This window comes from Octopus bimaculoides, chromosome 16 (assembly GCF_046866305.1).
Source record: "Octopus bimaculoides isolate indiv1 chromosome 16, ASM4686630v1, whole genome shotgun sequence".
NCBI classification, from domain to species: domain Eukaryota; kingdom Metazoa; phylum Mollusca; class Cephalopoda; order Octopoda; family Octopodidae; genus Octopus; species Octopus bimaculoides.
The window spans coordinates 25609625-25635956 of NC_142943.1; the positions used below are offsets into that span (position 1 = coordinate 25609625).

Below are 26332 nucleotides of genomic sequence, written 5' to 3' on the forward strand. Positions count from 1 at the left end.
AATTGTTGTAGGTCGTTTTCTTCGTTTGAACTGCAGCAGCGCAGCTACATGCAAACCACTGGAGAATATTGAATTATGTATTTGGTTGTGCAAGGGAAATAACGGGTTATGCCTAACACAGTGGTTCTGAGCCAGGGTCCATATGGCCCCTGAGGTTCCATATAAGATTTTTGGGAGTGCATACAACATGATAGTAAATTAAATTAGGGATCCACGATAGTATTTTAAGGGCCCCTGAAAAAATTTTGCTTTAGATGTATATATCGGTATGTATTGCAAGAAACAGCTAGGTTTCTTTCTCTAACACTTTACATACTTCAACCTACAAAAGTTGATGTGTAGAAAACGAAATGGGAATTTTGAAAGAAGTTTCTATAAAACTAGTTTTTTAAACGTCGAATGGCAATGGGGGTCCACCAGAGTAATATAGTAATAAAAGGAGCCCATAGATTAAAAAACAAAAATGATTGAAAACCACTGACCTAACCGGACACTTACATAGCTATTTCAGATCCGTTAGAGGCGAAGCACATTGACAACAAGATATAAGGTGACATTGACTTTAAGTGCTACAACCAAATATGCTCTAAGTGCTCGATAGCTTGTGTCTTTTGCTCTGCCTGCATTTGACATCGAATGGTATTTCTATATTTATATCTTTATATTTTTATTCCTTTACTTGTTTAGACTGCAGCCATACTGGGGTATTGCCTTGAAGAACTTTTAGTTGAAAGAATCGACTTTAGTACTTATTTCTTTTCTTAAGCCTGGTACTTCTAGTTATCTCTTTTGCCGAACCGCAAACACACCAAAAATGGTTGTCAAGCAGCGGTGGTGGGATAAACACAGATACAATGACACACATACGCACACACACACACACACACACACACACACACACACACACACACACACACACACACACACACACATATATATATATATATATATATATATACAACAACGGGCTTCTTTCAGTTTCCGTCTACCAAATTTGCTCACAAGTCTTTGGTGGGGCCGGGGCTATAGTAGAAAACACTTGCCTAAGGTGCCACTGAACCTGAAACTGTGTGATTGGGAAGTAAGCTTCTTATCACACAGTCACGCCTGGGCTTAAAGAAATGGGTATTAGTATTTGTGGGAATTGATCCTACTATTCTTATTTATGATTACACCAAGAAATACTTTTTATTAAAAATCTACTCTCCAGAAATCTAATTTTCTGGTGGCCAAATCACAATATCACGTGGGCAAGTTGCCTTTTAAAACAGTAAAGGTGGTTCACTCATATCTACATTTCTCTACTCAAAATCACTCTTATAGTAATAAATAAGGAAAGGATAACTCAGATAATATAGTCATATATATCCCTAAAAAAAAAAAAGAGACAAGGCAAGATCGCGGATGAAATGCCTTTGATTGTCAGTCTGCTCAAGAAGGGATGCTGTTACGTGGTTAAACAATAACAATAACATATTTTAATTCTCTTCAGCTGTCTCAGGAATATGTTTATATTATTGTTCTACTGCTGAGAGCCTTCATTTGCTTGTAGTGGTGTGACCCTTGTCATGTCTTCTATGGTAGCTGACGTAGTAGTTGTGATGGGAAGAGGGGTATCCAGACAATATGTTGCTGACAATCACCTTAAATTATTCAGTATTATTAAGGAATAGGACATGTATGTGTGTGCAGGTTATGTAGATATTCCATTCAGCTGCGTTGTCTATTCCATGTGACTTCCAGTTGCTATTATCTCATGCCTTAATATCTGTCTATTCTTACAATAGAATATACTCCACTTCTTTTATTGTCAATTATTGAATTTGTTTTAGGGATTTGTTTTTCTATTTTACATATTTTCTCCAAAATGTTTAGTTGTATGGTTTTGTTGTTTAATTCCTTGAAATGACTTCTTTTTTCTCATTGGAATATTTTACTTTTGTTTCAATTTCTTTTCTTTTCTTTTTTTTTTTTCTTTCTTGGAATTGTTTATTTTACACGATTTGGCTTTCACTTACTGAATTAGGTTTCTTTACTTCCTCTGAGTTCTTGTTCATTCTAAATTTCAAATCTTCTACATTGTATTCTTTATTTGTTTTAGAGTGGTACTATGCTGGTGATGTTGGTGATGTTGGTGATATTTTTTGCCATATCACATTTTAACGGTATCTTTTTCGTTCGTTTTTTTTATTATTATTATTATTATCATTATCATTATTATTATTATTATTATTATTATTATTATTATCATTATTATTATTATTATTATTATTATTATTATTATTATTATTATTATTATTATTATTATTATTATTATTATTATTATTCGGATAGAAGGATATGTGTGTGTTCCCTGCTGATACTGATATTAATTTTCTTATGTTGATTATGTTCGTTATGTTCTGCTGTGTTTCAAGTTTGTTGAGTTCCGTCATATCGCGGATTGCGTTGTATTATTTTATCTTCTTTCACTGTGTCATTCTTTATTTTCCTTTTCTCAGAGAGGATTAATGTGTTGATAACGAAGAGGTGTTGGTGATGGTAGTGGTTGTGTTGGTGTTGGCGGTGTTGGCGGCGTGGATGGGAGTTATAAACTCTCAGTACTTGATTCTGATCTGTTTCTTTCTCAAAAACTTGTGTTTATAGAGAGAGCTTTGACTCTGCAGCAATGCGCCACCTTCTTATGTTTTGCCATCTGTTGATTCTCATTGTAGAGTTGTTAACGAGTTCATATTTTTTTAATTTCTTAGTTTTATGAAATTGTGCTATAATTAACGATAGACCTAGAAAACTCATATTAATTTCATTAATTTTGTTTAATCCTCTAGAAATGTTTAATAATCTCCAAAGGGACAAATTTGTTATTTCGCATCTGAAATACTAATTATGAGTGAGGCGTCGAACTGACAGAATTGTTAGCACGCCGGACATAATGCTTAGCGGCATTTCTTCCGTCTTCATGTACTGAGTTCGAATTTTGCCGTGGACGACCTTGCCTTTCTTCCTTTTCGGGTCGATAAAGTAAGTACCAGTTTAGCATTGGAGTCGATGTAATCGACTCATTCATTCCCTCGAAATTCGAAATTGCTGGCCTTGTGCCAAAATTTGAAATCAATATTAATTACGTGAATATAAGATTTGTGAGATTATTTATAGTATTCTCCAGTTGTTGATGTGTTAGCCCAGGATCAGCCTTGAACCTATGATCAAGGATATTCTAAGTATTGGCCAACTCGTCTTTTCTCTTCGGATACATTGCATGTAGGACTGCCATATCCAGCGTAGTTCGATTTTTAAAGATGGTCAGATGTAATTTGAGGAGGGCAGCGGCTCTAACCACAGTGTACGTACTCCTTCGGTTATCCAACAATCTTTTTTTTTTGTCTGCAAGTATTTCCTACTTTTTTGTAGTCTAAACGTTTCTCCCATGTAGCCTTCCTTTTAAAGATCTTCCAGTTTGTTTGGTTTTATTTATTTATTTATTTATTTATTTATTTATTGTGGTGGTACTACGATTTAACTGCTATTTTTCGTAGGTCAACTGGCCAAGAGGCACTCAATTAGCCTCCTTTTCTTTTTTTGCCCCAGTACACAAGGCGATGTTCTTGCACAAAACACTTTTTTAAAAACTCTTCTTGAATTTCTTTTCGCCATAAATCTCTCCTTTAAGTCGACGATCTTGCAGGGTCGTTAGAGCGCTGCAAAAATACTTCAAGGCATTTTCCCAACTCTTTACAATCTAACTTCAAAATTTTCCCAAGGTCAGTTTTGCCAGTCAACCTTTCGGGGACGACGAAATAAAGTACTAGTCAAGTACAGAGGTTGATTGCATCAACTAAGCCCCTCCCCTCTAAAATTACTAGCGTTGTTCCTGAAACCATTACGTCTTTTGTTTGTTGTTTTTGTTCTTCTAAGTTTTTTGTACAGAAAAGCCCCCGAATACCTTTTACTTCCACAAGTGTAGGAGATAATTATTTTTGACTCCTTTATAAATAATAGTACTTGGCATTGCTCTGTTTCAATAGTTAGACAAACCGTGTAGATGTTTATTGCATAAATAAATATGGTATATAGATGCTGGCTGACTTGATCGACAGAGAACAGGCTGTATAATTGCTGATAGACACAGGCGTGGCTGTGTAGACAGAAGCTTGCTTCCCAACCACATGGTTCTGGGATCAGTTCTACTGCATGACACATTGGGGAAGTGTTTTCTACTATAGCCTCGGGCCGACCAAAGCCTTGTGAGGCGATTTGGTAGACGGAAACTAAAAGAACACCGTCGCATATGCGTGCATGTACGTGTGTGTGTGTGTGTGTGTGTGTGTGTGTGTGTGTGTGTGTGTGTGTGTGTGTGTGTGTGTGTGTGTGTGTGTGTGTGTGTGTGTGTGTGCGTGTGTGTGCGTGCGCGCGCTTGTCCCCCAGCAGTGTTTGGCAACCAGTGTTGATGTGTTTACATCCTCGTAACTTAGCGGTTCGGCAACAGTGATTATTACAAGTACCAGGCTTAAAAATAAGTACTAGGGTCGATACATTCGATTAAAATTTTTTCAAGGCGGTGCACCAGCATGGCCGCAGTATAACGTATACAATGGACGATAAAGACGCAGTGAATAGATTTTAACTGGAAAGACGAAGCGTGTAGAGGTTGGAAAGAAAATTAGACAATGCTTAATAATTAATTGTTGTGTTAGCATAACGTGTATATGTTAACTCGACAGATATTGAACAGAAAAATCAATGGATAGACAGATACTACACAGACGTTCGAAGGACAGAGTGTAATATAGTTGATTATAGTGTCAGACATAACGTATAGATTTTAACTCGGTTGATAGTGGATAGAAATAGATAGCTGGACACAGTGTGTAGATGTTGACTGGAGAGGTTGACAGTGTGTAATATTGTATTTCTCTTTCTCTAGAAAGATAAATACAGTATTAAAGAGACAGTGAGTATTAAAGTACAGCGAGTAAAACTGGCAAAACTGATACACCCAATGAGCAGCTGTTTACTGGATATTCGTATTATTTAGATGTTCACTAGACAGGTAGAAGACAGGTGTGAAGAAGTTGACTGGATGGACAGAAAGAGGATGTTGGTATTCAGTCGTTCCTCTTAGCTTGTAACCAACCGGCAGCAACACTAAATCTACATTCAATTTCACAAGACGATGGAAAGTGTATTAATACTTCCCTTAGTAAATTACTCGTGTTTGGCTATATCTTTTCCCTTTCTGCAGGCGGCCGTATCATGATTCTCTTGACTTTGAAAAGAGTTTTTCAAACTCATCTTGTTGCGGCTCAAATAGCTCTTCTTGGTATTACACTGGCATTTTGGATAAATCCAGTAGAAATAGCTGAGTCATCCAAGAAGGGAACTCCTCCTCTGTTCTCAGATCATAAAATCTTACATTGGACTCATTAACTAACATTCTCAAGTGATCAACAATAATGTTCTTTAAAGCATCAATTATCCCACACTTTTTCAACCAAGAGAATTGGCTAAAGTTTATTGCTAATATGTTGCAATGGTACAAAAAAAAAAAAAAGTTATAAATCCAAATATTTTGGTTATTGCATTAATGAGCGTCTCAGAAGCTCCTTACAGTTGCTTGTTTCAAGAACAAAGATTCTCAAAAATGCCAGCCAAGAGGTTCACATAAGTTTTGCCGTCTGTTGTCAACAGGCGACTTATTTCAGATTTGTCCTTCAAAAATTTACTGAGAAGGTCAAACAGTTGCATAAATGTTTTTGAGGTAGTTTCCCTTTGACAACCGGAGTAGTTCACATGTTCTTCATATTTATTTTTACAAAACTTCTTGAACAGATGTTCACACTTGCCACTCGCTGTGATGGAATTGATGCATCTAACCACAATATACAGTATGTCATGCAGTTCAGAGAAAACGCTTTTTGCAACCAAGTTTTCTTGGTGGGTAATGCAACGCACAGTCAACGTGTTTGGATTTTCAAACTTCATTAGTTTTTAAATATCTTTTCTTTTCTTTTCTAGCGATTATGTCAGGGTAAACTATTTTGGGAAATTGCTTTACTTCAGAATGGAAAATAAACTGCTTGAAACTCTTTTCATTGATATCGCAATAAATCGAAAACTGGGTGGTTTTGTTTACATTCTCTTTACAAAGTTGGTATATGTTTTCAGAATATTGTGAAGCTTTCTTCTGGGGGTGTTTGCTACAAGATGTCTGAATAAACACAATGTACGTAAAATAGATTAGGATTTTTTTTTTCTTTTAGAAGACAAAATAAAAATGCTGTTTACCAATTATGACTGATGCGCCATCAGAGGCAACTGCCATAACATCATTAAGAAGAATGGTGTGTTTTCTCAAATACTTCTCCAAATATAAGAAAATTATTTGTCTCTTCAAACAAGCCTTAAGATATTTGACACAGAAAAATACATAAATAACGTATTTTTTACAGGATCTACAGGACGTTGTTGAAGTTTTCAAGATATCATTTCAACACATTTTGCTATTAAAAAACATAACTTTAGAGTTCTTCTTCATAACGAGTTCTATGACTTACATTATGGCTGGTATAATACCTTCGATAACTGTGACATTCGGTTTGGTGTTTGCTTGTTTTTTTTTTGTTTTTTGTTGTTTTTTTTTTCTTTTTGTTATATCAAAGGATATTTGTTCGAGTTCTCCATCACCTTTTAACATCAGCATGAGATATTGATTCGAGAATTGAGAATGGCATTAAAATTTTCTAAACCTTTCTTGCATAAATGCAAAATCCAAAATATTAAAGCATGTATCGTTAGAGGTCTTCGTCTCCTCTTCAATATCAGCATGAAATGTTAATTTGAGAACTGGGAATGACATTAAGGGTTTGCAAACCTTTCCCGATATACATCCAAATATTTTTTTATAACAGATGTCTTCTTCAAAGTTATCAATAAATTTAACTAATACAAACTATGATAACTTTATTCTATCTTTGATCTTTTACTTATTCTATCTAGTCATTGGAGTGTGGCCATGCTGGGGCACCGCCTTGAAGCGTTTAGTAGAAGAAATTGATTCCAGTACTTATTTTTTAAACCCGGTACACAGTTGATTCAGCTCGCTTGATATTTGTGTGTGTGTGTGTGTGTGTGTGTGTGTGTGTGTGTGTGTGTGTGTGTGTGTGTGTGTGTGTGTACACACGTACAAATATCGAGAGAGAGAGAGAGTGAGAGAGAGAGAGAGAGTGAGAGAGAGATTGAGAGAGAGAGAGATTGAGAGAGAGAGAGATTGAGAGAGAGAGAGATTGAGAGAGAGAGATTGAGAGAGAGGTGGAAGAAGAAAGGTAAGAGAAAGACGAGAATTTGATGTAGAAAATATATTCACAAATCCACAACTGCTATATATATTAAAATAGGTGTAAGGATAAGGTTTAATGTCATACACAGAGCCTCTACATTTGACCGCTGATCATCTAATCTTCCCAGTTAAAGAGCTAAGAAATGAATTTATAGTTGTATTAAATATATATGCACTCTCTTTTTAAAAAGAGAGTGCATATATATCCACGTTGTGAACGTAGGATATTGCAAATATTTTCTTTGCTAAGTTAGTGTTTTCAAAACATGAGAAAGCTTTACAGTCATGCAATGAAGGTGCGAGAAAACTATTCTCGCTTTTGCCGTTTTGTCGTTTTGTCAGGGCATGAGAGCTACGAATCATATAAGATTAACAGTACAATTTTTAAAGATTTAAAATTAAACGTTTTCGATCCCTGAATTTTATCGACTCCTAGTTGATCACCTAATGACTTATCGATCTCCTGCACCTCTCCATCAATATTCTCAGATCAATGCTGAGAGCCTTGAAATATCCAGTTAACGTCTATATCTTGCGGACATTCAGTAACCATCTACTCAATACGTCCATCTATGCTGTCAACATCTACACACCGTGTTCATCTCTCCCTTTCACACCTGTGTACTCGATCTATCTATCTTAGCATCTTTTATCTTTTACTCGTTTCAATCATTAGACTGCCACCATGTTAGAGTGCCACCTTGAAGAATTTTAGTCGAACGAATCGACACCAGTACTTATTCTTTAAGATTGGTAAATCGGTTTGGTCCTTATTCTATCGGCCTCGCTAAGTTACGGGGACGTGAATACACCAACACCGGTTGCAAAGAGGTGATGAGGAACACACACACACACACACACACACACACACACACACGCACACACACACACACACACACACATACGACGGACTTCTTTCAGTTTCCCCCTGCCAAATCCACACATAGGGCTTTGGTCGACCCGAAAATATAGTAGAAGACATCTGTCCAAGATGCCACGCAGTGGGACTGAACGTGGAACCATCAGGTTGGGAAGAACACTTCTTACTATACAGCGACGCCTGTGCATGTAGATATTACTTGGACACTTATTTACTGAGTTTATGTTTACCGAGCGTATAGATTCAGTATGCGGATGTTGACTGAAGAGAATAGATTGATGCAGAATGTAAACGATGCTAGAGTAGTTAAAGAAGTGTGTAGATATTATTTAGTGGATGCTGTCACAGTGTGTAGAAGCGACTGTTGAGATAGACGCTGTGTAGACATCATCTAAATAGATACAGTGTAGGGATGTCGGTTTGACAGATAGATACAGGGTATCGGTTATGTCAGTGATTCCCAAATGGGGTCCATATGGGAGTCCATAGAAGATTTTGGTGGTCCACGCAAGCAAAATAGTAAATTAGGAAACCACAATACTATATTAAGGGTCCGTGAAAAAAGATTTCATTTAGATGTATTTATTGCAAGAAACAGCTAGATTTGTTTCTCTAACATTTTACATAGTTCAATCTACACAAGTTAATGTGTGAAAAACAAAATAGGAATTTTGAAAGAAGTTTCTATAAAACTAGTTTTTAAACATCAAATGGCTATGGAGCTTCACCAGAATAAAATAATAATGAAAAGGGTCCATAGGTAAAAAACGGTTGAGAACCACTAGGTCAGGTAGATAGTGACTGTTATCAGTTCGGTTGATAGATTCTATGTGTAGACGTCGGGTAAATAGATAGGTGTGTTGGCGTCTGCTAGATAGACACAAGCTTAGGCGTCACTTAGGTTGATGATGTATAGACATTGGTGAGTTAGGCAGTGTGCAGACGTCGGTTAAATAGACACAATGATTCGGCTAGATAGACATTGTGTGTAGACATTGGCTACACAGATAGACAAAGTGTGGCTAGATAGATAGACACTGTGTAGGCATCGGCTGTATAGGTAGTCCCAGTGTTTAGACATCGTTAGACAGATAGTATGAGAGGACGTCGACTAAATAAATAGACACTGTAGACATCGGCTAGATAGACAAATACAGTGTAGACATCGACTAGACAGGTAGACACAGTGTGTCGACGTCAGTTGGATAAATAAACACAGCAAGAGACGTCGACTGGCTGCATCAAGTTATTAATATTTATTACATGAAATGAAAATCCTCAGTTGTATCCTTTATTTTTAAGAGATTTTCTTACGGAAGAAAGCTGCAGGAATTCAAAGAATGTCTTAACAAAACAAGAGGAGAGAAAAATCATGTTTATTTTTCTTTCGTTTAAGAGAAATTCCTTTCATAAGCATAAAATTATCATATATTTGTTTACTTTAATTCTCCATTTAGTTTCCATGCCTGGAAACTGAGTTAGTGGATATTTTTTTACATTAATTTTATTTCTAATTGTACATGTGTGTGTGTGTGTGTGTGCGTGTGTGTGTGTGTGTGTGTGTGCGTGTGTGTGTGTCCATGCGTCCGCGTGTGTGTGTGCATGTGTGTGTCCATGCGACCGTGCGTGCGTGTGTGTGTGTCTGTATGCACGCACGTGTGTGAGTGTTTGTGTGTGTATGTGTGTGTGAGTGTATGCGCGCGCGTGTACGAGCGTGCGTGCGTGCGTGTTTGTGCGTGTATGTATGTGTGTGTTTGTATCGGTGTGTGTGTGAGAGAGAGTGTGTGTGTGTGTGTGAGTGTGTGTGCGTGCGTGTATGTAAATCAATTTTCTTATTTCATTCTTTATCTTTATTTGAATATTTATTTATCTCAAGACTTCCTAAATATTCTGAATTTTCCATAAAAACGTGTTCGTTCTTCATACATTAAGTTCATATTCTATCTTAAGAGATTTGCATCGTGACCGGGATTTTGTAGCCACTGAAAATACACAATCATACATCCATTTTAGTTCTATTATTGATATTATCTTGCATTATTAGGTATCAAGGGTATTTCGCCCGTCTTTCCGTTCTGAGTTCAAATTCCGCCGAGGCCGACTTTGCTTTTCATCCTTTTGGGGTCAATAAAGTCAGTACTAGTCAAGTACTGGGGTCAATGTAATCGAGTAACCCTCCCCGCGCCAAATTCCGGGCCTTGTGCTTTTAGTAGAGAGGATTATTAATAAGGAGGCGAGCTGGTAGAATCGTTAGCATGCATTTTGTCCGTCTTTACTACGCTCTGGGTTCAAATTCTGCAGAGATCGACTTTGCCTTTCATCCTTTCGAGATCGATGAAATAAGTACCAGCTGAGCACTGGGGTCTGTGTATTCGACTTTACCCCTCCACTTGAAATTGCTAGCCTTGTACCAGCATTTGAAGCCATCAGTTTGTATCAAACTGACAGCGAGCTCTTTACGTTCTGAGTTCAAATTCCGCCAAGTTCGACTTGACCTTCCATCCTTTCAGGATCGATAAGATAAGTACCCGTCGAACATTAAGATCGATATAATCGATTTTCCCCTCCCTTAGAATTGCTAGCTTAGTTCTAAAATTTGAAACTGTTGTATCAGAGTCTTGTACATTTAAGACCTGCTCACTGATACTCAGCTTCTCTGAAGCACTAACGGCTACGAAATCTTTAACCGATAATAAATCTCACGTCTGTAGATTTACAAATCTACATCTAATCATGAACAATACAAATTTAGACGTTGACAGGGATAAGGAGACATGCATACTTTCATTCAACCTTACCAAATCCCAAACACTGTAAATCTTTAGGAATTACGCTATTCATGAACAACGCACATCTAATGCCATCTCACTCTACAAATACTAAATATAAACGAGATACAAGGAGTCTATGATGACTCGGCCAGCTAGAAATAGCTGCTAAATTCCTTCAAATTCTCTCTACTGTCCTGAAAAGAAAATGATTCACTAGAAAATGTAGTCCTTGATATACAAAATATGTATGTTCAACACTAAAATGCTTTTAGCTATAAGTCTCCTCAGCCAGAGCTGACTTGGCGGCGCCAAAAACAATAATAAGGTGGTACTAGTTTAATGACGGAACATGGCATCTGTGCTTAAGAAAGGATGTGTAGCAAATGAAGGTCTTCTTGTTCTTGAGCCAAAGATGTCTCATCACCTAAAATCCCGGTCGATCATATAAACAAAGTTTGGCCCTGCACTAAAATATTTGAAATATCTTGCACAATGCTGCTAGCATAACTCATTTAAAAGCAATGTATCTGATTTATAGATAAACCTTCCTTCGCCAAGACTTTGATGGAATTTAACACATACTTATCTCCTGATTATGTAATATTAAGAAAGAAGATTTGTATGTGTTATACAATTAATAAAGGTTCAATTTGTTACCCCACCCATCACGCTCTCATTGTTTATTTTGCATTGCGCTTTTGGCATAAATGGTTTAATATAATCTCTCGCAATACACACACACGAATGTATGTATGTATACATACATATGCATATATACTTATATATGTGTACACTGTTAATACTTCATTTAGAGAATTAACATATATATATATATATGTATGTATGTATGTATGTATGTATGTATGTATGTATGTATGTATGTATGTATGTATGTATGTATGTACAGCCTTGGTGTTGCAGTCAGAGAATTTGGTGTTTTTCTCAACGATACCGCGCACATATTAATCCATGGGATTACAATCGAGGGGAGTAAGAAGGCCACAAACTGGGGCTGGTAAGGTCGTAGAAATTCTCCGACAATCATTTCTGACTCTCTGGAGGTATGGCAAAAAATCGAATCCTGCTCTCGCACATATGGCCTTCCAGAACAATCCTCTCCATCCAGAGTCTGACTACAGTCTCCAGCAGCTTCCCATAACCGTCTGGATTGAGCCTAACACCCTGTTCAAAAACTTGGGGTAGAATGGAGTCAATCCATTCAAGTAAAAATTCTCCAAGGTGGTGTCCCAGCATAGCTGCAGTCAAATGACTGAAACAAAAGATAAAAGATATACATGTATGACAAAATGTTCGAGCAATGAGAAATGAATATAATTATTTAATCACTTTACATTCTTAGGGTTACGGCAGTCATAATCTCAGAATAGAATAAAGCTAAGTTTCCACTAATATGAATGTTATGCATTATACAATACAATACAAAGAAAGAAAGCTAGTTCATCAGATCAAATATAACTAATTTTTGTCCCACAATTTTTTGTTACTGCATCAGTTTTGACGAGGTTTACAGAATTAGATTTGTTTCATTGAAATCATTTTATTTAAACGATTATCTTATCTAAGAAATGATGTTGTGATGTGTTTTTTGTCATATTTACTGCAGTTTTTCCAGTCCATCTTCGATAATGACTTGGATGCGTGTTTGAAGCTCAGACTTTTCCAGTTTTCCAGTATTTTAGAAGTATGTGTATTAAATAAATCATATGTAGAGAGCGAATTTTAGGTGCAGATATAGTGGTTTTAGATGCAAATTTTGGTGCAAAAAATATTCTTCATTTAGGAATTTTTAAAATGCCAAAAGTCTGAGAATAAAATTATTCATACATTTAAATCATAAATATGCCAATTTAAGCTCATTAAATTGTATCTATCACTTGTCGATTTCAAAATAGGTTCTATCTTTTAATTGTTTGGCCAAGATTTGTTTCCTACGTTTATTTCCGTACCAAACAGTATAAATTAATCAATACAAATAATTAATAATTAAAATAATAAATACAACTGCTTAGAACCAAATTTAGAACTGTGAATTAGATTTGGTAAAAATTAATCAAATATATTAAAATTTAATAAATTAATGGTATTGGGTGATAACAATTTATCCTTGCGAAATCTATTATATGAAATATTATTTTTATTTAAATGATTTTAAAAGTACTTCTTTGATTTGAATGTCAATACAAAAAAAAAAAAATCAAGATGTGTTTTTTTTTTAATTTTCCGAATTATATATAAATTATTTCTGATTTTTTTTTTCAAAATAATTACATAAACGTTTATCTCCTCCTCCTTCTGTTGTTTATCTATCAACCTCCTCTCGATTCGCATGGCTGGATGCGGCACGGACTGCAAAGAACTGGACGAGAGAAGAACCAAATGCCATTACAAGGTTCTACAGAGCAACACCCAAGGCATCACCAAACTGGCCATCTGATGCTTTGCTTCTCATGGTGGTCTCAAATGCACCTCGGGCCTGATAATATGAAAGGTCTCGTTGTGTGCTGAATGTGTTTCTTGGGGATATAAACGTGATCAGATTCCGTTTGCCTCAAGTGGTTCGACTTATATTTGCTACTGTGCTTTCTGACTTCCGACATTCAACTCTTCGACAGCTGCTTTATTGGCAGTTGTCTCCTTTGTGTCGAGGCATTTTTACACAATTACTTATTATCGTTTTTAAAGTTTACATTTTCACTCTAATTTAAATTTTCTTTTTTAAATTTCAGTAATTTATCTTTGCTAAGGTTTAAAGTTTGTGTCAATAACAACTATTTTAGGGCTGAAAAACGTTGTCGTCTGTAACAAGAGTGGACTCGCAGGAAAAATGCGAGAGTAGAATTGATAGTATTCTTAATTAACTGAACCTGGAAAATATAGGATAAGACGCTTTAAAATATTGCTGCAGAAGTCGGAATTTGAATTTAAATAATGTTTTGAGTGGGTTTAGATGGAAAAAAAAGAGAGGGAAAAGATTAAAAGGAAGACTAAGCTACACTTAAGCAGCATGTTGGCAAATGTACTTAAATTTGAATGACCATTTCTCCTCATGGCATCCTCTCACATGCATATCTAAACGAGATCATAATTATTGGTTTATGTTGAGTCTGATGAAGATAAATTAAAATTTGTGCCCTTTAGAGAAAAGGAATTTGTTGGTCTAGCTTTATAGAAGCCATGAGAGTTGGAAGCAAGAGTGTAGGGTCTCAAGAACCTAAAAGTGTTGGATTTTCAGAGCATCATGAGAAGCTTTGAAAATCCAGATTCAAGCGTTTGTCTCTAGTTGGGATAAATTTCCGTTTTTCTTTATTATTTTTAGTGAGGGAAGGTAGATTCACCCTTCAAACCAAAACACTTATATCTCATTATTTTTTAATTTAACATGATACTACCGCCTAGTCACAATTGCTTCATAGCTGGGCACATATTTCTGAATATTCCAACTTCGGTTGTAATATATCTATGTTTCCACTTCCTTTTGTTTTGTTCTTTTCCTGGTTCAGCTAAGAATATCATCATTCCTGCACCCTATTTTTTTTTTCCTTTTAGTTTAAAGATGTCCGGTTTTCTGAAATTTTTATGATTCCGTTGTTTTTCTATTTCAAACCAAATTTTCATAATTCAATTCACTTAACAAAGTGTGTGTGTGTGTGTGTGTGTGTGTGTGTGTGTGTGTGTGTGTGTGTGTGTGTGTGTGTGTGTATGTGTGTTTGTGCCTGTGTGTTTTTGTGTGGGAGTACGCGCGCGCGTGTGTGTGTTTGTGTGTTCGTGTGTATGTGTGTTTGTTGTACTTCGAACTTTAAGTAGAATTTTCAAAAATATTGTTCTATCAGCGTATATACAGAAACTAGACACAGTTCGTTGTTTGCGTTTCAACGTCTGGTTTTTCAAAAATGTCTGTTTTCAAATATTAATTCTGACTGAAGCACACATTAAAATAGTTGATTGCCAAGTAATTTTATCAATGTTATTTTGTAGATTTCTCTCAACAGTCATGTGATTTGTAATTATTGTTGAGTATAATTTTGCGGACATCAAAACTTCCGATCAATCCAACAGAAAATACGACACAAAATTCATTACGTCTACATGTGCCTGTTGAATATCGATTATTTTTAGCCATAGGTGAAACGAAGTTTGCATTGAGTAGAAACGGAAAACGTCGGCTAATTCTTAATGGCTTTTCATACGTTAGCGTCAAGACGTCGAATGTCTACTGACAGAAATAAAATTCAAAAGCAGCCAACTGACCACAATCACGCACCAAGATCAACACGCACTAAAGTGGAAAAGACAGTCTCTATAATGTGGAGAAATACAGCTCACTCGTACGAATAGACATCGACTTAGAACTTTCTACTAGTAGCTGCTAGTAGTCTTCAGAAAATATAGAAGAAAAGAATATAAGCCTTGATTCAGCAGAAGCGCAAAGAATATTCTAAATGAGCTACGTATGACAACTAGACATAAAGAACATATACGGAAACAGGATAATAAAAATGGTTTTACTATTTTCGAAACGAGGGAGGCGATAGAATCGTTTGCGCATCGAAAAAAATTATTAACGGCATTTCTTTCAGCACTATACGTTCTGAATTTAATTCCTGCTGAAGTCAACTTTGTCTTGCATCTTTACGGATTTCATAAAATATGGTACCAGTCAAGTATTGGGTTGAGGTAAATGACTGAGTTCCCTCCCTCTAAAATTGCTGGCCGTGTACCAAAATATGAACTAATTATTTTCACTCCCCGAACAATTTTGAATTTGCATACTCAAACTAGTAACTAATTCTATAATGAAATATCTGATGTTGCTCCAGCTGGCAATTTTAGTCAATGGTTCTCAGTGTTCTTTTGGTCTAAGTAAGTCTGATGCAGATTCAAGGAAATCCTTCAAGTTATCAAATATTAAAAGGGCTGGAAAAAAAAAAACAGAAAAGCAAATTCACCTTGAAATGATCGCCATTAATGCGTTTTTAAATAACTTCTCTTCAACAGAAATTCAGTTTTTATTATTTTTTAAAAATTATTATACATAATATTTATACACACGCACACACACACACACACACACACACACACACACACACACACTCACATACACACATAATACACACACATACATATATATATATTGCTGAGATTTTTCTTGAGAACACACTCTTCGTGGTAAGGCGATTTGTTATCTATGTTTAGAATATTAAGAATCCACTTTAGTGGTCATTCCTCTTATTAATTGTAATATATATATATATATATATATATATATATATATATATATATATATATATACATATATAATTTATGGGTTAAGGCTACCATTGGGTTCATGTTAAGGTGAGTACCTCAACAATTATCAAGCCCATCACATAGAACATTTGCACTCGTTTCCATTTTGGATTAAAACACACGCACACACACACACGAAAAAGTCACGTAGGACCACGATAAAATAACGCGAGATTGTGGGTAAATAAACAAAATCCCAAGGGAAGACATCTCATATATATATATATATATATATATATATATATTAGAAGGTTTGGATGTGATGTACAGGTATTATGTATTAGAAAAAATAAGGTACTCAGAGATCTGGATGGTTGTACATTTACAGATTTTTATCAATATGTCACATGTTTTTATAAATCATATATTAGCGCTTGCATCTATTCTAGTAGACTCTCCAGCGCTAATATATGATTTATAAAAACATGTGACATATTAATAAAAATCTGTAAATGTACAACCATCCAGATCTCTGAGTACCTTATTTTTTCTAATATATATATATATACATATATATATATATATATATATATATATATATATATATATATATATATATATATATATATATATATATATATATATATATATATATATAAATCAAAATAAGCAACAAGGATATTCAGAGGTAATGCAGTAAGATCGTTTCATGCAACTCCATTTAATTGAACAATGCAATCATTACATCAATTTAAAATGCAGAGCAATCCTCAGCTGTACAAAGACATAGAATTTAATTAAATTAGAACAGATAATTATACCTAAAATCTCCAAGAAGTTAAGGAGATAGACAAAAAACATGCTGCCTTCACTAAAGAAGATATACATTGTTACCGACTCTGCCTGTCACTGATTTTTTGTTTTTATGGGATGAGTTTTAATTTATAGACTAGTTTATCAATTCTTTGTATATCTAATGCTGAGAGAACAAAGGGGCAGTATCTGTTAGGGGTAGGACTGAGGGAGCAGACATAGTTGGTATAATCATAAAAATCAAGGTTTATTAGATGCAATATCATGAGGTTTGGTAAAGGAAAACTTAAAACAAGATGTTAGCTGACAATTAAGGGGGTCGCCCTCTAGCAGACCATTGATAATCAAACAGGGGAAGTCTTATCACGTAGTACTATAGTTAAATATTTTAAACAATGTTGCTATATTGTATACAGTTAAAGTTTAGGGTTATTCAGAGGATTATTAAGAAGAATATTATAACAAAAGGATAGAAATTTATGAATACTTTTGAGTATATACCAAACTTTACCACAATAGAGAGAGGAAAAGGAATTATCTAGAAATAGCTTAAAATATATATCATTATTCTAAGAAAAATCGTATCTGTAAGTTGTAACGGGCACTTGGGATAGATAGGTACAGTATGTAGATAATTTCTGGATAGATTGACAGTGAATAAAATACCACTGGATAGATATAGTGTGCAGATAATAAATAGATCAATATGTAGAGGTGATCTGGTTGCACAGATAGGTAGATACAGGGAGTGGATTGACACTTACAAAGTATATACATCGGGTGGATTGCTAAGATATTGTTTGACTTAGACTAGTTGACACAGTATATATAGATGGCTAAATATATATATATATATATATATATATATATACATAGAGAGAGAGAGAGAGAGAGAGAGAGAGAGAGAGAGAGAGAGAGAGAGAGAGAGATAGAGAGATAGATAGAGAGATAGAGAGAGAGAGAGAGAGAGAGAGAGAGAGAGAGAGAGAGAGAAATGTGACGTGCCTCTGAGTAATTTGTAATGTTGAGAGCACCGCTACAACAAACTCTATTGCGTCAGGCGCCGAAATAGTGATGATTTCCAGTAGACAAACTGGTGATGCGATCGTACTTGGTCACGTCCATTTATGTGTGTCCGTTGTGTGTGTTGTGTGTGTGTATGTGTGTGTTGTGTGTGTATGTGTGTGTGTGTGTGTGTTTAAATATATGATCTGAATATATTTTTCAAACCGCCTTTTCGGGTATTGGCTACCAAATGCTATTATACAGTGGGGCTTCTTCTGTCAGTGGATATACATAAGGAAATCCGTAGAGTATAAATAGAAAATGCATAAATACGATAAGATGGATTGGACAGGCTTTATTACATATCACAGTTATTACATATCACGTTATTACCAGCTGTTTATTACTGAATATTATATGTATAATAAGGCCTGTTCAATGCATCTTCTGGTATTAACATATATATATATATATATATATATATATATATATATATATATATATATATATATATATATATACCTCCCACACACAGCCCCTCGTTCCCGATCACCGTTTGTTATCTCCCCCTTTCTTAGCTCTCCTGAAATAAGAATTTCTAACTTCCGGTCAGCCATTGTTATGATCGGCCATTATTATGATTGACCGTTGACTGAACACTATTCAATTTTTTTTCTCCGTGTTTTTCTCCTTGTCTCCGTATTCTTTCTGTTGAAGAGCGTAGCTCGAAACGTCAAAGACTTTCCGTATTCCCGAGCGTCATACTAATATATCCTTTTGTTATTTACACCACCTGTCCTCGTCTGTTGTTATTATTTGTATATTCTCCCATATATATATATATATATATATATATATAAAGAAAGAAATATTATATAGTGCAATAAAGTAGTATTGCTTCCCATCAGGTTAAGGTATATATACAATGAAGCTTTACTATAGCGTCGTATATTATCGACTGCTATTTCCAGTAAATATTGCTGCATTGTACCACTATCTTACACATATATATATATATATATATATATATATATATATATATATATATATATATATATATATATATATATACGAGTTAGGGGACAAACGAAAGAAGGCACTCAACCAGTTTTTTGGGAGTTACATGTATGCATCAAAACAGTTTGATCCAAATTCGTAGGTACTCTTGAGTGTCAAGCGTGATGCTAGCCGTCAGCCAAAAATGGATCAAACTGTTTTGATCCATATATATATAGCCATTCGATATTTTAAAACGTTCCATTATCTTTTTATAATTAAATATTATTAGGAATTGTATTTTAAAAATTGTTGAAATACTTTGTGTATTCTAAAAGTATAACCAATTTATTGCAAGTCAATTTTAACAGCAGAAACCTGATAAGGACTTCCAAGGGCCATCTAAAACCCCAAGGACCATCTGGACCCCGGTAGAGAACCACTGAGTCACGTGTGCAAATTTTGATTAGTTAAGTAGAGTCAGCGTCTTCATATCGAATGGGTAGACACAGAATGTAGAAGTGAACAGCATAGATACAGCGTGTAACTGTCGAATGTGCGAATAGACAGAGTAGATAAAGTAATTTTTTTATCTTTTACTTGTTTCACTCATTAGACTGCGGCCATACTGGGGCACTGCCTTAAAGAATTTTTAGTTGATCGAATCGACCCCAGTGATATTTTTTTTTCTTAAGTCTTGTGCTCTTTTGCCGAACCGCTAAATTACGGGGACGTAAACACACCAACACCGGTTGGCAAGTGATGGGGGCGGGAACGAACACACACACGTGCACGTGCGCGCACGCGCACGCACGCACGCACACATACACACACACTTACACACACACACACGTACACACACACACACGTACACACACACACACACACACACACACACACACACACACACACACACACACACACACACACATATAGTGAAGGCGCATGGTTCAGTGGTTAGAGCATCGGGCTCACAGTCATGGGGTAGCGAGTTCGATTCCCGGACCGGACTGTGTGTTGTGTTCTTGAGTAAGATACTTATTTCACGTCGCTCCAGTTTACTTAGAGGTATCGGCCTTTGCCTTCCCTAGGATGAGATCGATGGCGTGGAGATGGGAGGCTGGTATGCATGGGCGCCTGCTGGTCTTCCATAAACCACCTTGACTGGATTTGTGCCTCGGAGGGTAACTTTCTAGCTGCGACCCCTTGGTCATTCATGACCAAAAGGCGTTTTTATCTTTACACCTCTCTCTCTCTCTCTCTCTCTCTCTCTCTCTCTCTCTCTCTCTCTCTCTCTCTTTCTCTCTCTCCCTCTCTCTCTCTCTCTCTCTCTCTCTCTCTATCTATCTATCTATCTCTCCTTTATATATATTTTCATATATACATACATACATACATACATACATATATATATATATATATATATATATATATATATATATATATATAATATATATATATATACGAAGAGCTTCTTTCAGTTTCCCTCTACTAAATCCGCTACAGTGCTTCGGCCAGTCCGAGACTATAGTAGAAGACACTCGTTCAAGGTGCCTTACAGTGGCTGGGAAACAAACATTTTACCATACAGCCACGCCCAGTTGGATAGATAACTAATATTGTTAAAATGTTAAAAGGTTATATTAACACCATATGGTTGGATAGGTTGTGTATTGACGTCAGTAGGCTAGATTGACACAATGTTTTGACGCTGTTTAAAAACAAAGACATACTACGTACACGTTGGCTGTTATATGATAACTATGTAGATATCGGGTTACATAGAATTTAATTGGACAGATCAATGATGGCCAACCTTTTTAGGCTGACGTGTTCGAAATTTTAATTTTCTTTTATAATTCTGTTATTGAGGTGTGTACATGTATTTTTAGTTTTAGGTATGGTTATAGATTAGTGACCTGTTTTTCAAACATATTAATAAAATTATATAGCATAATATATTAAAACTTGCAATTTGAAGAAAAACTTATAGAGCTGAGATAATTAAATGAAATTTTAAAAGTTATCTTAAATTTAATTACATTTTGTTGCTGAGTTCGTGATGGGAGAAATATAGCTTGTACATTTTATGCTCTACAAGCAGCACTCATGGCATCACCTAAATAATATTCTTGTTCATTTTTATGTTATTTGGTGCTAGGAATAATATTTCACAAATATATTCTTGAGAAAATTATTAATAATGCTTTTGCAAGAATTTTAAGAGGACCAAAATTTTTAGAAATACTATCACAAGTTCACAGTCTGAATGGCTTGTGCACGCTTATTTGTACATGTATGCGTTCAATTTCTTTTAAATCAGCTCTTAGTATAATGAATTTTCAGTTCCAAATAGGATTAGATGGAATTAGATTGGAAGTCGACTAACTGCATTTCTAGATCTCTAAAATCCAACCACTCAAACACATCCAATTTCAGATTCGTGAAATCTACTTCATCAGGATATTTTATATAAATTGTATTGTTTCCTTTATCTCTGAATTGTAGAAAATCAACAAGAAAATTACTCAGTCATTGCCCTAATAATTTCTATAAATCGTTTGGCGTGTTTTTCAGGATTCTTACAGTTGGTTTCTTCAAGAGCACTTCTTGAAATCATTACTTTCTAAATCACACTAAAATATTCTGAATTTACTCTCAAAACAATGATCCAGCTTAAACCATTCCTCAATAGATTCCTCAAACGTGGCAATTTGCTATTCAGTTCATTCAGTTGAAATGAAAAATCCTCGAAATAAGCAAAAAGACGAAAATGCAAACTTTATTGAGCCCAGAAAAACCATATTGCTAAAGAAAAAATATCAAGTGTTATTTTTTTTCATGGCTAAACATAGCTTGATTTCAGTCAAATATTCAACAAACTGTTCAAATACTTAGCCACAATCCGCCCACTATACATTATTATATATTAGCCATCATACATTATTGTATACTGGTCATCACTCATTATTGTACATTAGTCATCATACATTTTGTATATTAATTATCATTAATTTTGTATATTAGCTATCATTCAGTATTATATATTAACCATCACGCATAAAGTGTATATTAGACAACATACATCATTATATATTAGCCATCATATATTTTTGTATATTAGCAATCTATTGTAAACTGATTCAATTTTATTTAAACTCAACTTTGACTTATCGTTCGTGCAAGCCCTGACAGCTATCAAATTAACTTTGTCACGACTGTCATCTCATCAACGGTAGCTTAAAACCCTACGTTTGCACACAATACTTCCTGATTTATAGCACAATGTAGGGGAAGGAGGAAAACAAGAGGTTAACCAACAGCTCTTGCAAATTACTTTACAAAACTAACATTTCGACCAACCATATCAGTGACACTTTCAGATGTGTAGTAGAAACTTCGTTTAACAAATGTAAAAATTCTTACGATTTTACAAGAATTTTACGTAGTACATACCAACAAATATGCATACATATACACACACGCACACACAGACGTGCGCGCACACACACACACATAAATATATTGTTATGAATTTGGCAATAAAAATTAAAAAACTATCCCGAAAAATAATATGTTTCAGCGCACGATTTCACATCAGGAATCTTGCAAAATAAATACATAATCGTGTGTGTGTGTGTGTGTGTGTGTGTGTGTGTGTGTGTGTGTGTGTGTGTGTGTGTGTATAGGCGTAGCCGTAGCTGTATGGTTAAGAAGCTCGGTTTGCAACGATGTGGTTTCGAGTTCGGTCCTTCTACGGTGAAAGACAGCGATGCAAAAATATCAGGTTAATAAAAGTAGTGCTGGCGTCGATTTGTTCAACTTAGACTCTACAAGGCGGTTTCAGTTCAATGACTGAAAGTAGTAAAATGAAAACGATACACACACACACACACACACACACACACACACACACATACACATTCACTATTATCAATATTAATTATTCCGTGAAATTAACATCAGAGATGCTTTGCCTCACACAGAAACTACAGGAACAAGCCGCCTACTACAGGCGGCGAGCTAGCAGATTGGTGGCGAGCTGGCAGATTGGTGGCGAGCTGGTAGAAACGTTAGCACGCCGAGCGAAATGCTTAGCGGCATTTCGTCTGCCGTTACGTTCTGAGTTTAAATTCCGCCGAGGTCGACTTTGCCTTTCATCCTTTCGGAGTCGATAAATTAAGTACCAGTTACGCACTGGAGTCGATATAATCGACTTAATCCGTCTGTCTGTCCTTGTTTGTTCCCTCTATGTTTAACCCCTTGTGGGAAATAAAGAAATAAGAAACTACAGGAGCTTCTCAGAGTTTCTACAAACTCTTCTAAATCCATCACAATGCAGGAGACCCTTCCTTATCGTCAGCAAGCATCTCAGGATCACAAGCGCTTCACCCCTTACCCTGTACACTTCGCCTGAATGACGCAGCGTGGAATGTACTAGTTTTCGCGGATGGACAGGTTCCACTTCTCTTATCAACCATAGCTACCTTGAACTAGTTTCAGCTGCCTTGATGGCTGTTCTTCAGTTGCCAGGGTTCCAGACCTATCTTCTGCAGGAAATAGAGTACTGATCCCGTAGGCAAGTCGCAACAGATGACTTCAATGGGGAGTAGAGGTCACTTTCTAACCCTTGACAAGGGCTTCGTGAATTAAGTTCTGATATCACGTTTTCTTTACCTGGTGCTAAATATCGAGTCTGTCCTCCCAGGACACTGCGAGTTCGACTATAATGATTTTGTATTCATGAAGAGCAGGAACATGTCTGGTCGGAGAGATGTTACCACCGTCTCTACTGGGAAGACAAGTATGCCCTTCAGGTTTTACCTGCGTCAGCCAGTCTGGGACTGAATGCAAAATAGAAAACGGATCCCCAACAAATGCTTGTGCCTCGGGACCTTTGTCGCCTTCCTTTAGAAATTAAAGACTCACTTCTGGAGTTTATTAACCTTTACTATTTGCAAATCAATTCCATTGGAAATTTCTGCAAGGACCTTGTCATGTCTCGACTTATAGCGGCCTTCTCCCAGGACTTCAAGTCAAAATGTGATTCAGAGTGCTAAGAGTTGCTCCGCACAACTTGCAGGATGGGTATCTCCCCCCCCCCCCCATATTTTAAGGTTTTGGAGGTTGGCAAAAGGTCAGCGACTGTAGGAAGGAGAAACGACAATTTTCCCTGGTTAGTACTCTAAAGTTCCTTTCAGAACAGTGGGCGCTCGAGTACCTGATCCTAATCTATCATCTATCAACCTTAACGGCAAGCCTTACTGCCTTTATCCAGCTATCCTCTTCTGTTGACACACGGATCCTCTGTACTATGAGCTCTATCTCTTGCTCCTAATATTGGTGTTTTTCCTCCTCTTGGTGTTGTAATCGCCAATGCTTAGCCGCCCCCAGCATACTCATAATGTTTCTAGTATATTTCTGCTTCCTTTACAGCTTCCTGGGGTATCCATTTTCTGTCACACTTTATGGATTTATTGGTATGTCTGACGTACTCATCTTCAGTCAGAAGCAATGTGGCGAAATTGGTAGAGGACCTTAGAGTTCTTGCTATACAGAATGACTGAACTGAAATTTGGTGGATCGCCCTGTCACCTTCGCACGAACTTACTACACAAACTATCCATTGTTCCTACTGGAGTCACGGCAAAGTTGTATAGCAAAAATGGTCACTGCAGTTTGGATATGATGCCATACTGGAAGCACCATACTTTGAACTTTCCGAGTAGCTGGCTTTTATCAACTGCCCACAGTCAATAATCTAGTTGATTTCGGTGTCTTCGGCATTACCTTGAGAAAATTTACGATCATACCTTCAAAGGTATGATCGTGATTTTCCCCATAACAGCGGACTTATTTTTCTTGAATTGTCGGAATCACAAAGCCCTGAATGTTTATTTGTCAGCTTTCCTTTTTAAAGATATTTATGCTCCGAGACTTCGTTGGATTTTAACTTCAAGTGACCATGTGGTCATTTTTTTCCAGCGAGCTCAATGTCTGCCGTGTCCTTTGTGCTGATGGTGCCATAACGGTTGTCGTCCATGAACACCCTCCCCCCTTCCGCCAAACTGGATTTCCTGTGTTTTCTTGACTGCTTCCCCCTCACCTCTAGTAGTAGGTTCATGAACGACACATGTAACATCACAAAAACTGTGCACCTCGTCATAATACCTTTCTTCAATCTTTGCCATTTAGTGATGAAATTTCCCACGGTGACCCTCATTTTCAGCGAATCCATGTGGAACATTATGCGTCCGTCTACCACTGATGATGACTTTTTTGACCAACAGTATGAAATCTTCTTCACCAATGGCATCCAAGCAGTGAAACACTAATTGAAGATGTGCGTGGACTGCAAAGGGGTCTATGTTGAAAAATAAACCCCACTTAGTCACATTCCATGCGAGTATCTTGGTCGGCCTATGAACTATTCAGCCGACCCTCGTATATACACACACACACACACACACACACACACACACATGTACATATATATGAAATAAAGATTTTGACGTAATCCAAGGTAGAAGTCCATTTGTATAATCATAGGAGCCGGAAACTTTAATCTAAGATGCGAGGTACTCCAAGTATGAAGACAGGCCAATCATTAATAGCTACCGCGTTCCGGGTGTTGCGATTCTTCGGTTAGGTTGTAGAGTGAAAGAGAGGAGGAAAGATGAGGAAACTGGTAAAAAAAGAGGAATAAAAATTAAAAACAAGAAGAGTTGTCTTACCGCAAAAGCCTCGTAGAGTCGGTTTGCATACAGGCCATTGAATGTCCATGGTCAATACACAGACAAGCTTCAAGTTATAACAGTCGACTATTTCCATTTCTCTGGAAATAATTTTGATTACAAATATATCCCGTTTTATTGTTTTTGTAGTTTTTGTTTTTGTATTTTGATATTTCGTCTTTTGTTCGCCATAGATGTGCATATATAGAAGTGTGTGGCGGGGAATGTGTGTGTGTGTGTGTGTGTGTGTGTGTGTGTGTGTGTGTGTGTGTGTGTGTGTGTGTGTGCGTGCGTGTATGTCTTCTACGAAGTTCCTAAAATGCAAAGTAGCTATAAATAATAACTTATAATGTATGGAGTATATACGTATAAACAAGGTGTGTGTGTATAGGTATATATATGCTTGTGTGTGTGTGTGTGTGTATGTGCGGATGTGTGTGTGTACACGCGAGACCAAATATGCATAAACAGGCACACGCACAGACACATGTATATGCGTGTGTCGATGCATATATGGTTGTATATATATATATATATATATATATATATA

General features: G+C 36.2%; 1 long non-coding RNA gene across 1 annotated transcript; it reads right to left on the reverse strand.

The window, feature by feature from the left end:
* Window positions 1-9612: 9612 nt before the first annotated feature.
* On the reverse strand, window positions 9613-26037 carry LOC149132313 (uncharacterized). Its single transcript, XR_016244704.1, has 2 exons — window positions 25783-26037; window positions 9613-12257 (listed from the first exon to the last, which is right to left on the reverse strand). It is a non-coding gene; the product is annotated as an uncharacterized LOC149132313 (long non-coding RNA).
* Between the last annotated feature and the right edge of the window lie 295 nt (window positions 26038-26332).